We start from the raw sequence: 14152 nt of genomic DNA on the forward strand, positions 1-14152 counted from the left end.
TTCCAGGTGCTGCATTAATATCATTCCTTGAAATGTGATTAACAGCCCCAAACAAGTTTACAAAACCCCCTGTACACAGCATAATTGATCCCTTGTAATAACTTTGTTAGTTTTATGACTTCTCTCCCCAAGGACTGGCTTCATGGGATACATTTCAGGGTAGAAACACACTGACTGAATGCAAAGGTTCCAGGCTGTGTGACACGTTCAGCTTTTTTAGGTCAGTCAAGAGAATGTGATCACCACTCCCTTCGTTCTGTGTCCACTAACATAAAACACATGGGTATTGACAATTCTTCTAGGACTGTCAATTTACTCATTGAATAGCAGTACCTTGAAGAACACAACCGTCTTCAAGTCTGCCCACAAAACTCAGATTTTTCTTTTAAATTGCTGTTCACAGACAGTGTAGTAGCCACAGTTAGAGAAAGAGAAGGTGCACGTTGTTTAGTGTCCCAGAGAAACAAAAGGCAGACGTTTTGTCCAGCCTGTGGGGTATCTTGTGCTGCATCTGCACAGTGCAATGGCCACAGCACTGCGTGCAGAAAGGCTCTGTGTGACTTTGCTACTCTCCATCCAACGGCAAGTTGCAGATCAAGTAGCTCCATTTACAGCAAAAGGCTTCCAGTGGTGCAAAGGGAAGATTAACCATGACCTTTTGGTCTAAAAAACCACAACCTGTAAAATCATATGGCTTGACGTGAAGGTTGCACCACAGCTCAAAACTGGCAAGATGCAGCAACAGTTTCCCGAAGAAATCTGCCCTTTCTGTGCCAGAACTGCAAAGCTGTGCGTGCGGCAAGCCCCGTGCTGACTGCTCTCCGCGGGGTCCGCTTAATTAACGGTCCCCTCGGTGGAGGAGATTCCAGCTTTACGGTCTAACGGGAACTGTGGGAATGTCCAGGGCTGGACCACATGCGACACCAGCGAGAGCAGTGGGTGGTGTCCTCGGGCTGGTGGAGCACCCCGGGCTCCGCTGCCCTCTGCGCCTTCTGTGCGGGCTGGACGGTGCTCGGAGGGTGAGCGCACAGTACCCGGACCCCGGGCCGGCAGCCGGAGCAGGAGGAAAGCGGGCGTACCACGGGATGGCACGGGCGGGCGGCGCCGCTCCCACCGCCTCCCCACCGCCGAGGAAGGGCACGGAAGGAGCAGGTCGGGGCCCTGGTGTGCCGGCGCCACCCGGACCGACACGACTCGGCACGGCTTGGGACGGCAGGTCCGGACACGCACCCTCTCCTCCCGCCGTGCGGCCTCGCTCGTCTGCAGCGCTGCTGTGGCTTCCCTCAAAGGCGCTCTGCCTCGCACTGTCGTTGCAGGGCGAGAAAGCACCATCAGCCTGACAATACCAGTGTTATTCTTTTCCCTGGCAGTAATTTACCCTCGTCAAGGAGAAAAGATCTCTGAAAACTCCTACGTAGTATTAAAGTGGGAAAGGTGAATGAATACTGAATTATCAGATAGTCAGTTACGGGGTTTTCCTTTGGGAAATGGATGGAAGAGTGGCATTTGGACATGAGGAAATTAAATAAAACTGCTAAAACATGCATTTTGTCAAGTAGATCCTCATTCTTCCACTCTCTCTGCTTTCATATCACGTTTCTCAGTGTAACCAAAGCATTTGATTCCCTGTCTTAATTAAGGATTATTTTATGAGGTACCTTGCAAATTAAAACTTTAATTGCAAACAAGTGAAACACCCTGATGCACTCTCTACTTAATTAACAAGTAGGAAACTCGGGCTCAAATTTTGGACATCTGCCTGCAGCTGGGTACAAAATCTCTGCTCTGATCATCTTCCTCAGACCACTGCTGGGGCTGCAATGACAGCACTGCCTTCCTGACATTTCAGGGTATCATTGGTGCAGTGAAGGAGGTCTTGGGGGGAAAAAAAAAGGGCGGGGGGGGGAAGACAGCAAATGCATGTGTGTGTGTCTGTACATACATGTAAAGATAAAGTCTCAAGCAGCTAACCTTAGTGCTGCAGTCAGGGCTTCTGTGACTCCTGACAGCATGAGAATATCTTTATTGGTGTGGACCAAAGGTCCGTCTATCCAGTTTCTAAGACTAGCCATTGAGTTGATTCCCAGGAAAGAGAACAGGACAACCATATATGACACATCTCCTGACTGTTCGCCTAATCTCTGGCTGTTTTTAGCTCAGGGGATTTTCTGTAGCTCATGTGGTTTGGCTATTCAGCAGCCCTCAGTAGACCTATCTTTCAAGTACTTTCCGATCTGCCCTTGAACCCATGTAACCCTTTTGCATGCAGAAGACTCAAAGTCTGTGTTTATACTATTAAACTAAACAGAGCCAGTTCACAAGTACAAGCCTTGTCCTGTGGTACTTGATACTGTCAAATTGTTAGTAAGGTCTGTGGCACAAGTTGATCGTCACTGCACCCAAAGTCTAGGCAGTCTGAAGCATCAGCACAAAGAGCTCTCACTGGTCTCTATCCTGTCTGGGGCAGTAAGGCAATTGTCCCCTGGGACCATTCCTGAAACTGTAATCTCAGCACGGCTCTGTGGTTGCGTGGTGGCCTGAAGATGTATTTGGCAATCTGGATGTGGCTACACTGTTTGAGTGGATAGGAAAGCTTAGCACTGCAGATGTAAGTCTTGTCATACTAGTTAGTCTGAAGGTCAGAGAATGGATCCTGGCCTGTTTTACCTACTAGCACTTGTATAGCTAATAGTCTGGCATAATTTTTTGTGCCACTGATGCTGGGTAATTCAGTTGTTCCAGAGCCGGATATTTAATTTTGAAAGAACACATGTACTATAAGCATCCCAGGAGTTTTCACTACATCCCAGAGGCCAGTTCCCTTGACTCTTTACGGTAAATAAAAATAATTTCTTAATCTCAGTAACAAGCCCTTCCTGTTAAGTAGTGAAGCTTAAGTAGAGGTTGTCACTGGCTGTAGTACAAGGAGTAGGGTATCCTGATCAGCCCCATTGGTTCTCCTCTTTTTCAGCTTGTAATAATGCTTAGCATCTCAGCTCCCAAGCATCTTAACCTTACTGTTGCATTCCTCTGTGTGGTTCCCCAAAGAGCAGTTTTAGAGAAGCAATCACTTGGTTTTCCTCGGTTGTTGTTGTTGTTTTGTTAACTTATGTTAATAAAATACATAATACATAATAAAATACTTCATACTTTGAAGTGATTGAGTTGATTAGTGGAGACTCTTGTCTTTACAAAAGAAAGGGACTACCACAGCATTTGTGTCTGTGTGGTGCAAGAAGGATTCTGTAGGAAGTTGGGAACTTTGTGCCACAGGGCAAGTACAACATATGGCAGCAGCTCTGCTCTACTAAAAAGCCTTGTCTTTAACATGAGATCAACATCAAGAGAGAAAAAAACTCACTGTATGCATGCAGTGTTTATTCAGTGTTACGATGTGCCAACAAAGATGCCTGTCAGCTTTTTGCTACATAGATGTTTTTTAACTAAAATCTGAACCTTGTTGACCAGCAACTCATTCCCCATATGGCTCCATGCTGCCATCAAATAGTATAGCTTTATGCCTGTCAAGACAAGACTCTACAAACAGAAGCCAGACTATGACACTGTGCTAGTGTAAGAAGACAGTACTTTTGTTTAATAGAAAAATTTCACACGTCATGGCTGACATAGTTTTGTTAAAGTGAACCCCTGGTCTGGTCACAGCCATGCTGACAGAAGGCAGCTTTTGTCAATTCAAGTTAAGTCTTTGAGAGAGCTAGTGTAATTACACTAGTAGAAAAATTCTGTTCTGTGTTGATGCTTTTTAAAAAATTATATATATACACACCTAGCTACCTATGTATATATTTCATATATATAAACTGAAGGTACCATTTAACATTGCAGCTTGTCTGGCAGCAAAGCCTCTTTATGAAGTTCCTACCCCAGCACCCCCAGCACAGTTTGCTTCACCTCACAGCTGTGCTGCTGGAAGTGATGGCAGCCCACCATGTAAACAGGATAGCTGCTTTGCCTGAAGTTGAGTACCTAGACAATCTAATGCTCTAACTGAGCAAGATCATTTCATTGATCCACTTTGTTCTGTGAACAAACAGTTGCATCTGGGGTTCTGAGCAGCTGACAAACTGCTCTCTAGGCATGGAAACAATGCCTTGCTAAAGAAGTTAATATTTTATATAAGGAAGAACAGCTCAACAAAGAACAACTATTGAACGACTGTATGCAAAATTTACTCTCTGATTTAGAGTTTGGAGGCCTCTAAAAATACAGTGGCAACTTCTCTAATTTCTCTTTCTTCTGCTATTTGTAGGAAGGCCATGACAAAGGCTTTCTCTTTTCTTATGTTTATACATGGACCCACACAACCAGGCTGCCTGGTTCTAGTTCAGAACTCACTGTTATTGTTAGGGAAATAATAACGATAGCACTATTACAATATTGTGTAAGATTAGGCTGAGCAAAATGCTCTTCTTTTAAATCTCTCTCATGTTAATATGAAAGTCATAACAGACTCGTGTGAAAATAATCCTATTTTTAAGATTATGCAATTTATAAATAAAAGATGTGATGGTCCAAATTTTGGTGCAAGTATGACAAAAAGGTGGTGCATAAACTCTGCCCGTGGAGTGAATTGTTTTTTTCTAAAGATGTTATTTTGGCAGGCGCTCTGGGGTTCATGGTGGCAGCAACAAAAAAAGCACAAAGAAGATAGTTTTGTAAATGCCATTTTACTTACCCTGTTGCAAAGAACCCTTGGACAATGAAACTGAAACAGTTTCATCTTACTACATTGATCACAAATAATCTGATCTAAACAGTAAATGCTGTCTTTTCATTGTTTTTATTTGTGGGATCATAATTTCAAACATAATGCAGGCAATGATATTACTAGCCAATAGATGATATTTCTAGCCAATATCATCTATACACAGTTAGAAGTTCATGTGGTTTTTTCTTTACAAAATACTGTTATGCTCTCCAGAAATGCTGCTTGTAGTCATATCCAAAATCTAACAGCCTTCATCAAAGCCAAAATGTATGAAACAAGTGGCATTACCATTTAAGAATTTCTGAAGAATTCAGTATTTTTCCAGCTATTGATATGTTTAGGCAGCAGATAAACTGTTTAAAATCGGATCATACTTGGCCAGCTCAAGTGAAAGATCCTTATGTAACTTGGTCATAAAATTGTCCACTCATCTCAGTTTAGACCATATTCTTCTATTGATACCTACTCTAAAACCATTGACTTGCATGAATTTCAGACCTGTGTAGATTTGATCAGAAATCTATTCTAAATATCATTCTGTATTTAGAAAGACTGATGTGCAGCCATGGGCTCAAAACTATCCACTTTCATTGGCTAAGAGAAAAGGGAAAGGCCCAGCTTAGCATGAACCTAGTGAAGTCTGATCTCCCATCAAATAAATGTTTAAGTACTGATGCACTGGGGGGGCTGACTTCGTAAGAGTAATGGTCTCTGGACAAATCAGCTCGCTGTCTTTAATACATGAATATTAGTCACTCTTTAGCATATTATTTGATAGAAGGTCAATTGGATTTGTGGACTAGGGGTTTTTTTGGCTGCCTGATCATTCTTACTTCTGAGATCCATGAGACTACGTCATTTATTCTTTTGGGTTTTTACATTCACTCCTGGAAAGAAACAGAAAACACAGTTTTGAAAGAGTCTGTCCTTCCATTGACCTCAGTGGCCTGTATTCACTGTACCTAGTGTTTCCCCAGTCTCTGGTGCATTGCTGTTGTTTCTGTGGCATTTGGATTGCTTGTTTCTCTTCTGAGTACATGCACAACCCTAGAGCAGCGATGCCCAACCCCTGTGTTTGTGTTAAGCTCCCAGAGAAATCCCTCCACCCACACAGCTCAGCATCTGGCCAGCCATGCATGTGGCCTGTGTTTTGGGCGGTGGCTCCTTATTGCTCCAACAGTTTTGTTGAATAAGGAAATTTAACTACTCCTGTTGTGTACCCTGATGGAGGGTAACTGCTGCACTCAACAGCTTCAGCTCTGTTTCATTCAGTGTTAACAGTATTTTCCATTGCAAGTAATGTAAGGATTATTTGATTTCTAATGCTTCAGCTTAATGTTGCATTTTTTATAACAATGGAATTAAACGATGCTCAAAGTTTAATCCAGCTCCCACTAGCTTGGAGCACTATAAGCCTCTCTATTCTGTACTGAACTATGGTAGTGTGTAAACAGTACTTATGGTATCTGATCTTTGCTATTTAAAGTTGTATATTATTTAGAGGCCTGGAATAGAATAAATTAAAGAAGACACAGTTACTGTAGCAATCAATATTACAGTATATCACAACTGAATGAAAGGTATTGCACCATATGGAAATAATAATGTCTCCAGAAGACATAAAATATTGCCTTCATCTTACTACTGCTAGCATATTTTGAATGCATGGTTGATAATCATGGTGCTGTTGCTTTTGAAAGTGCAAAATTCACAGTTTAACAAATTATTTCCAAATGTAGATTTCTTCTAAGAACTTTGTGTTTTTGTATAGTCTGTTATTGCCACATCTTGTAGATCCCACAACATAAGACAGCAGATGACTTAGTTCAAATGATTCTCTATTGTTTTTAATATTTTTAACATCCCAAAGGGGGAGTGGGGTGGTATTTATATGTTTAATAATTTCCAGATTTTTGAGCTGCTAGTCTCTTGTCTGGAAAAAAATCTGATAGCTATTATTCATCTTTTTCAGTCAAAGATGGTTTTGGACCTCTGGTTATATTATTAAAGCAAAACTGCTCCATTTTGTTTAGGCATATTTCCACTTTTTGCTTACATCTAATTGAGAAAAATGAAAAAAAAAATTAGTTTTTAATAGCAATCCATTGAGTTCCTTCTTTTGATCACACATATGGATGTGAAGCTGACCGTGTGACCCACATTTTCTGATGGCAAGTTTAATATATTTGTCTATATTTACATACATTCATTCATACAGATATTTTTATTATATATTGTTATTATTACATCATATATAATAGCATGCTATTCCCATAATAATGACTTGACTTGGGGGTCAAGTCCTTAGATTTATAGAGAGGTAACCTAGCTTAGGACACCTGGCCTAGTCTCTCTCTAAAGTTACTTCAAATTAACCTCTCATCTGAGCAAATTCTCAGTGTAGACAGTTATAAGGCAATTCAGTCCATAAATGGATTTAACTTAAAATTCTAAATAACAAAAACTGCAATGGTTAAAGAAAAGTAGATTAAAGTCATGCACTGCATTCAGATGGGCTTGGGTTTTTTCGGTGCTAACAACATGGAGGAGCAATGAATATTTACAGGAGAGTATATACAGAATGAAATGGACAGTATTAGTAAAAGTCTTAAGCTATCTTGGTATGTGTTATCAACAGCAAGACTGCAATAGGCTTTGTCTTGAACTTATTGTTCTCATAATTTGGGGTTTGAGAGGCCTTGTCTGCCAGTAGACCAATTATCATTTCTATTAATTGCAAAATGTTTCTACGGCTTGTTCCATTCAAAATCATATTGGGCACCTATTTTTTATTCAAATGAACAAGGATAAAGTATGCAATTGTATAAGTGGTCCATAGAAGACGGTGACTGTAATTGTCATGCTGTATTTTCCTTAGAGAGGCATTTATGATCTAGAAACAATTTAAGGAAATTAATTAGATTGGTTACAATGAAGAGTAAAGTTTAAAGTGGGAACATGAAAAGAGACATCTCTATCTTTGCCTCCTGTCTGGAAAAATAAAAAATTCTTGCTAGGAAGTTTGATTGTAGATGAGGCCAGAAAGCTCAGGAATCCTCTGTTTGAAAGCACTTTTCTAGTAGGCTGAAACAGTTGTACATCACACAAAATGCACATAGAAGGGACCCAGCTGCAGAAATAGGACTGTTATCTTTGTCAGTACAAACTTTTCATGTCCTCCTGTGATACTAAAACTGTATTTAAATCTGTATATATGTCACTAAAAACTGCATCATCATGCTTTTGACTAATCTGGCTGAACTCAACTAAGATCTTTAGTGGAGAAATAGTCTAAAGGAGAGACTAAAATATGAAAACCGGTAAGGACAGGGGTAGACTGATCTTTCTGGAAGCCTGGGATATTTTTTCTTATTTTTGTGGGGAGAAACTGCTGGATAATGCAAGAAGTTGCATCAGATTCTGTCAGTTTTACTCCATGATTTAGTACTTTTCTAAGGCAGACTTCAGAACTCTTCCTTCAGAGTTGAATTCTGGATTCAAACTCAGCATCCCATACATAACAAGTTCTTGAACAACTTGTACTTTGGATACCAACAAATAACAGGAATGCCTAATGTCCTTTATGTTCTCTAGCTAGTGAGGTGAAAGATCTATTCATTCTCTTAATCTCCCAGTGAAGTGTTGTTCCAAAATTTACTGCCAGGGGAGGTCTGATATGCAGGGCTTCATTCTCCTTCCCCTCCTGCCAACTTTTCACCATTCTATCTCCATTAATTCTTATTAGTGTTATGGTCAAACCAGTGGGAGCACAAGGTGAAATGGATTCCACAAATTATATGACTGTCATAGCATACCTTTCTAAAACTAACTCCTCCTGAGAGATTATTCTGTTTAACTGACAGCTAGTAATGACTTCTATTCAGATATCATAAAATCATAGAATCATTTAGGTTGGAAAAGACACTTAAGATCACTGAGTCCAACCATTAATCTAACACTGCCAAGTCCACTACTAAACCATGTCCCTAAGTGCCACATCTGCATGTTTCTTAAATGCTTCCATGGTGACTCAACCACTTCCCTGGGCAGCCTGTTCCAGTGTTTGAGAACACTTTCAGTGAAGAAATTTTTCCTAATATCCAATATAAATCTCCCCTGGCACAGCTTGTACCCTTGACCTCTCATCCTAAATGCTAGCAGGTGGACCTCAAATGCCCACATTTTCAAATTACTTTAAATATAATGTTCAATAATAAACAGAACATTGCCTTTTCCTCTAGTAAACAACAGAAAATTTCCAAGGGATTGTGCTGCAATTCCAGGTGCCTATAAAAATCTAGATGATCAAGTATTTTGTGGTAGTACTATCAGGTCATTTAGTTGAAGTAGTGAGTACAGCAGCTCCTATTTCTGCACTGGGTGCACTCCAAAGTTGTATTTTGGGCTAGTCTGCTAGACCTAATGTCTCTTTATGCTTTAGTCCCCTTTTTTTCTGGTCACACCCATAATGTGGGTCCCTTACAATTCAAAATATTCTGTGAAAATACATATAACAAGGAGATGTACATATCTTTCCAGCATCATTTGTGACATTTACCCTTCTGAGAAACTACTGTACACAGAAGAAGCAGAATGTTTGTTTATATGCTGTTATTTGACTTTCCAGATTCTCTTAAGAGCTGACAGAGTTTGTGGCTCAGAGCCAAAACCAAGATATACAACACTCTTGTGAATTGCAGAGATAGGCTTTGTGCAATGATAGCTGTGATGAACTTTGTAACCAGCCTATTTACAATCTTTTTTAAAAAATCACAAATTTCTGACTAATCCTCAGGGAAATGGAATTTTGAAAAACAGGACAACAACATGAAGCATCAGACAGCACGTGACACTAAGCATGCATCATCAAATACGTCATAGGTACTTCTGTTCTCTTTCTAGGTAATGCTTGTTGAAAACACTGGTTTTCGGTTGTTTTACTGTGAAATTCTTCCTTTTGGTCTATAGCAGATCTGAGGATCCTTCTCTGCCATTTTTACATCCAGGGGCCAAATTAATGCATGAAGCAATGCTCCAGCTAAAGACCCTGACTAATGGTTCCTAAAATGACAGAGATTCCCACTATATTTGATGATTTAGGATCAGATTGCTCATGGTGGTACTACTGCACTGCACCAAGAGATATCTCATTATGGAACCATTTGAATTTTCCAGCAAGTATTGAACCCCGCCATGCTTTGATTTTTTATTCCTGTTCTGCTTTGGGAAAAGGCAGAAATTCTCACTGAAGACATATTTGCAATCAACAAACCACCCATCAAAAAAAACTTGCTTGTGAAACAAGCAATTGAGAACCTCTTATCCACTTTTTGAATTTTATCCTCTGATTTTGCTCCTTTACAATTCTGTGCATGGTCCTGCACTTATCTTGTAAAGAAAATAAGATTGCAGACTGAAACCTAACAGGCTATTTAGGCATATATTGTGCAATACACACTATGAACTGCTTAAAGCTCCTGAACATACAAACTAGTATCTTTTGTTGAAAGTATGGGTGTCCAAGAGATCAATATTAATTCTGAAGTTTTCCTAAAAATATGGGCTACCTTGAGTGGGGGATAAAAAGGACTGTTTATTTAGAATTGATATTTGGGACATTTCAAGAGGGATTTGCTAATCAGAAATAATTTATTACTTGTTGTCTGTCAGCATTCCAATGGTAGACATGAAAGTTATTTAAATAACTAGTAGAAGTTCTCAAAATTATGAATTACTTGTAAAATGGAAAGTATGAATATTGCTGTCTTCTAAGAGACTAAAATCCTAGTTGAAGAAATGAGGTAGGTGATAAAATCGAAGCAAAGTGGGAACTGATGATAAATAAATAATATGAGTGGGTTTCCTGGTGCTATCTGTGTATCTGAGTTACTTGCAAAAGTTATGGTTATAATAATTGATTATTTAAAGATCATAACTTATAACTTTCTTAGGCATTAGCAGCCTGAGGGTTTAGATACATGTCAGCAGGCATTCACATAGACCTGAGACCTGCCCAGTGTGATCAGCAGAAGAAAGGACCTTAGTTCTGAGACTGAAGAGGCTTTGGGTATCCCATGCTACCCAATGCTGGACTAAGATGAACAATCTGATATCTGGTATAAAACAAAACAAAAAATTTGAGCTGCAAACAGAGAAGGTATAACATATAGTGCCAACTTGCAATCAGTTCAGGGGAATATATAGGGTGTTAGAGATTCCATTCTCAGCTGGAAATGGTTGAGATATGTGATCTTAACTTGTGTAATTTAAAAAAAATTACTTAAAACTATCTAACTTCTTTTGCACACAAGTTGCCCCAGAAAACTTCATGCTTTAGCTAGAGAGAAACTTCACAATAGAACTGCCAGCATATGCTTTTAGCTCTAACACTAGTTCTACAATTTGGTATTTTTCTTGCTCAGCTTATATCCTTCAAGGTGTTTGAGAGTGTTTCTTGTCTTATTATGAAGGCCACATGGTAACAAAGCATCTAGATTTACAGGCATTAAAATTACTGCCTTTCTTCCCTGTAATATATGTAATATAGATGATACTTTATGAGTGTAGTGAGATATTGTTGTAATGTAACATAGCATCATGAACCTATGAGATTCGGGAATAGGGAAATAAATCAGTATGTGCTAAATTAATTTCTCACATATTTTCTTATACTTTTTTTCTTCTGACTCTGATTGTATGCAAATCCACCTTAACAAGAGGTATGTTCATGACATTCTAATTTATAGAATCACCTAAATCATAATGTATTAATTCAAAATCCAATATGTATAAAGAAGGTCAGTCCTCCATGCACTCCTGTCTTAGCTGTAGTTTGTGTCCAGTAATCCAAAATCTTTCGACTTCAACATCTCACTGAGACTTGCAGATAGAATATGATCTTTTTATTAAGTTGTTTGTGGTTTTTTTTTAATGTGCCAACAGAAGTTCAAGTGTGTCAGTAAATCCAGCTCCAGCAGACTGTACATTTTGAAGCAACATTTCTCCTTTTATCTCTTATGACACCTGCATTTTGAAACTTGCACAATACCCAGATTGCTGGCGGTAGTGTAGGTGTGGAGAACATCTGGTCCAGCAGCAACAGTATCTCTTCTTATGAAAAAGTCCTGTGAGCTAGGCTTTTAGCCTTAATTTACTCCTCCCTCTAATCTCCCTGTTTCTTAAAATTCTGTAAGACTTTTATTGCCAGACACAGTATATAGTGTCTGACTAGTACATAAAAGAGAACACATCTCTGGATAAGAGTTTTTTAAAAGAAAACCTATTAACTGTCTTCCCTTCCTCTAGTATGGTTAACAAGAAATCTCAGTGTTTGGTAACTGTTTCTGTAACACAATCAATATATGACCTTTCATTACGTATCCCTCTGACAGCAAAGAAATGTCTCAATTCAGCTGACTTTCCAACAAAGCATTTGTTATTTCTTTATTGGTTTCCTAATGTTAACTGCTTCCAAATTTGGTTTGTTCCATCACACTGAATTCAGATTGCCATCTTCAGACAAGCTGTAGAACAGGGTGGCATTTCTGAGGAACCCAGTAGAATTTTGTACTTTCTAAGCCTACATGCTTAAGAGTCTTAAGAGCTGGAAACACCTGAAATGGTCATGTTGAGCCCTAAACCAGTAGTAGGTCTGCAAGGAATCTTCATTAAACAATGTTTTCATAGATGGTTGACAAATAATCCTGAGATCTTAATCCTTACTTTTTTGAAACTAGTGATCTAGAAAGTATCTTTTAAAATAAGCATTATAGAAATTGACTTCTTTGTAAATCTGAGTATTCTTTCTCTGAGAAACAAGAACACATTGAAGAAATTCTACTTTTTTGACCTCAGAAGTTTATTGTACATAAAACTTCAAGGCTGACAAGAAGAGCAGAGATACCCAAATTTAAGGGAGGCTTTACAAATGTGGATATAGTCCTCAACCCAAGATGAGCTATGTAGCTCTAAGTTTCTGTTAAGGTTTTTTGGTTTTTGGGGTTGCTTTTCTTTTTCTCTGAAAAAGGAAAAGAGTTGCAAAAGAACACAAGTGTTAAAATGGCGTTACAAGGGAAGCTCACATTCTTGACAGTTAAATTTTGGGTAGTATAACCATATGCACTACAAGGGGATTACACTAAAAAGTCAGGATTGCTCCAAAAAGTGACCATGCAGCTGAAAGTAGAGCTACTTCAACCACAACTCTACTTCCCATGCCTTGTCCATGCAGCAAACACAGCCACCATAAAGAGGTACCAAAATATATGAGTTCAGTTAAGACACCAGAAGAGAGAGCTTCATTCTTTTTGCACTTCCATTAATTACACTTTCACTCTCCAGAGCAACGGGAAGAGGACATGGGGTTCTCTGAAGCACAGTGCCTCTCAGATGCTTCTCTTCAGCTTTCCATTGTTTAGAACTGACTGTAGAGGTTCAGCATAACCCAGCATGACTTTTGTTTCTCCCTCTCCTCCCAGTGAAAGGGAATAAATAAGAAAAAATTGCAAAGTCTCTAGAATAAACTGGAAATGTAGAAGTTCAGATTTGGTACAGTTTTATAAACATTGCTACTTTGCATGCTTAGCCCTTGGTCTTGTCCATATAGAACAGTTCCATCAATATTACTAACGTTTTGGGCTGTAATTCAGCTGTTAGCTATAGATGTGTGTTGGGGTTTTTAGAGTATTTTTGTTCTTCATAAGTTTCTAATCTGGCTTTCCAGATATGTTGATATCCATCCTCTTATTACTAAGTACAGTTTTGAACCAAATTCTGTCATTCTCATAACTGTATTATAATGCAGTAGCCATTGGTTAAGACAGTGAAAACAGCTAATTATTTTTAACAAAAGCTATTACACTGACCAGATCTTTGACACATCACTGGCTTTCTACTTGCAAAGATGATTCAGCTACATCGTTTTACTAATTTCACCAATGGTGTACTAAAAAAAAGGGGGGGGGGATTACTTCTATTTCAGGACATTGCAAATATCTCCTTCTATTAACAGGACTTCAAAATGGTGTGCCACAACTTGTGCAATTTTATGAAAGAAAGAAGAGAAAGAAAAAAATATGTTTCTGATGGTGAGAATCAAAACTCAGTTTGATAAAAATGTCCATGTCACAGTGTGAAATACAAATTATGCTGGAATTAGTGTGTGAGAGGTGTACAACTGTGGTCAAAGAAAAGGGTGTTCTCTTTCATTCTTTTCATCCCCTGATTTCTTTTGCCCCATTTTACTTCTCTCAGCATTTTCCATGCATTTTTGTTTCAGTTTTGAAAGCAGCATGCTATAAAAGGTCATCCAACTGAAAAGATACCTGCATACATACAGTGTGAAAGCAAGGAGGGCCTCCTCTTTCTGCCTGGCCTAATCTGAGTTCTTCTGATACACTCTGCCAGACAATCCCAAAGACTTTT

This window comes from Pithys albifrons, chromosome 4, assembly GCF_047495875.1.
Source record: "Pithys albifrons albifrons isolate INPA30051 chromosome 4, PitAlb_v1, whole genome shotgun sequence".
NCBI lineage: Eukaryota > Metazoa > Chordata > Aves > Passeriformes > Thamnophilidae > Pithys > Pithys albifrons.